This window comes from Hibiscus syriacus, unplaced genomic scaffold (assembly GCF_006381635.1).
Source record: "Hibiscus syriacus cultivar Baekdansim isolate YM2019G1 unplaced genomic scaffold, ASM638163v2 tig00111027_pilon, whole genome shotgun sequence".
Taxonomy (NCBI): domain Eukaryota; kingdom Viridiplantae; phylum Streptophyta; class Magnoliopsida; order Malvales; family Malvaceae; genus Hibiscus; species Hibiscus syriacus.
Genome location: NW_024062960.1, coordinates 510942 through 512986, shown reverse-complemented (window position 1 = coordinate 512986; position 2045 = coordinate 510942).

Sequence of the window (2045 nt, the reverse complement as noted above, 5' to 3'; positions counted from 1 at the left end):
CTCACTTGAAGGATCAGAGAGACACTTCTTATGTGTTGGGTAATGGAAAAGCTAAACTTTATCCTGCGTGGTGGGAGGTCGATAAGGTTAGTATTTATTTTTGAATATTTTAAAGGTGTTCATAAATAAAAAAAAATAATGTGCGTAATTGAATTATTATTTATGATTGCAGGTGTTTATCCCTGTTTTGGAACGTCGTCATTGGCTTCTCGTCGAGCTTCAGCTCCCATCCCTGAAGACAATGGTATATGACATCATGTTGAATTACATATAATTGTCTGATTTGAGAGATATTATTTGTAAGGGATGGAGCGCTGATTTGGTTAAATACTTGGATGCGGTTGATTATTGGACTAATTCTGGAAACAAGAAGCCAAAGAAGTTTAAAATTACAATGATCAGAGACGAGACCGCGCCACAACAAACTCAGAGAGCCAAAGGGGATTGTGGTCCTCTCGTATGCATGTGCTTAGAACGTTTAACGACAGGAAGTAAATATTTTCTACCTCCTACAGATAGAGATAGAGGTGCAGTAGGCTTGTGGTTTCGGCATTTTACGGCTAGAGCGATATATGCTAGACGCTGCCTACCTGCATTCGCGTGCTGAAAGTGTGCATAAACAATTGGTAAGTTTGAGCAAGTGTTGTTAACATATATACTCTTTGTTGGTTTGAAAATGTTTGGTTAAGTACCTAGAATTCAATAATTTGTTGTTTGTTGGTGAAAGTGTTGTTTGAGCAAATGTTTGGTTTCTGTAGGTTAATCCTGATCTTAAAGTGAGCTGCGTGAAATTGATGTATTTGTGCATAAACAACTGTCTGTGTACACTTTTTTTGCTTGTTTAATTGATTTGTAAGTTGATTTGTTTAATTGATGAGGAAATAAGAATTATTTTTTTATTGTTTAATTGATTTGTAAAAGTTGATTTGTTTAATTGATGAGGAATAAGAATTATTTTTTACTTGTTTAATTGATTTGTAAAAGTTGAATTTGTTTAATTGATTTGTTGTTTAATTTCACTCTGCATTATGTTGAAGGCAAAAAACACCAGAATGTATACTTTCGCAACGCGAAAATCAAATTTGCGTTGCGATTTTTGCGTTGTGATTTTGACTTTCACGTTGCAAATTTGACTTTCGCGTTGCTATTTTGACTTTTGCGTTGCGAATATGACTTTCGCGTTGCGATTTTGACTTTCTTGTTGCGAATTTGATTTTCGCGTTGCGAATTCAGGGAAAACACCTTCAAAAAGATAACAGACAACATAAGTGTAAATAAGAATTGTTTTTTTTTTGTTTAATTGATTTGTTGTTTAATTTCATGTTGAAGACAAAAAATACCATAAGGTACACTTTCGCAACGCGAAAGTCAAAATTGCAACGTGAGTTTGACTTTCACGTTGCGAATATGACTTTCGCATTGCGATTTTGACTTTCGTGTTGCGAATTTGACTTTCGTGTTGCGAATTTATCTTTCGCAACAATCGCAACGCGAATTTGATTTTCGCGTTGCGAATCAAGGAAAACACCTTAAAAAAGATAACAGGCAACAATCTGATAAGTGTAAATAAGAATTGTTTTTTTGTTTAATTGATTTGTTGTTTAATTTCACTCTGCATTATGTTGAAGGCAAAAAATACCAGAAGGTAATATTTCCACGTTGTGATTTTGACTTTTACGTTGCGATTTTGACTTTCGCGTTGCGAATTTGACTTTCGCGTTGCGGTTTTGACTTTCGCGTTGTGGTTTTAACTTTCGCACTGTGGTTTTGACTTTCGCGTTGCGAAAGTGTACATTCTGGTCTTTTTTGCCTTCAACATAATGCAGAGTGAAATTAAACAACAAATCAATTAAACATCTTCGAGGATTTGACTTTCGCGTTGCGAATTCAAGGAAAAGACCTTCAAAACGATAACAGACAAGAATCTGATATGTGATAACAACTAAACAGATCATAGCAATGTTCAAACTCAAGTTACTAATGCATGTCTAACTGAAAATGTATGCATTCACACATAAAATACACATAATACAACGTTTGCATTT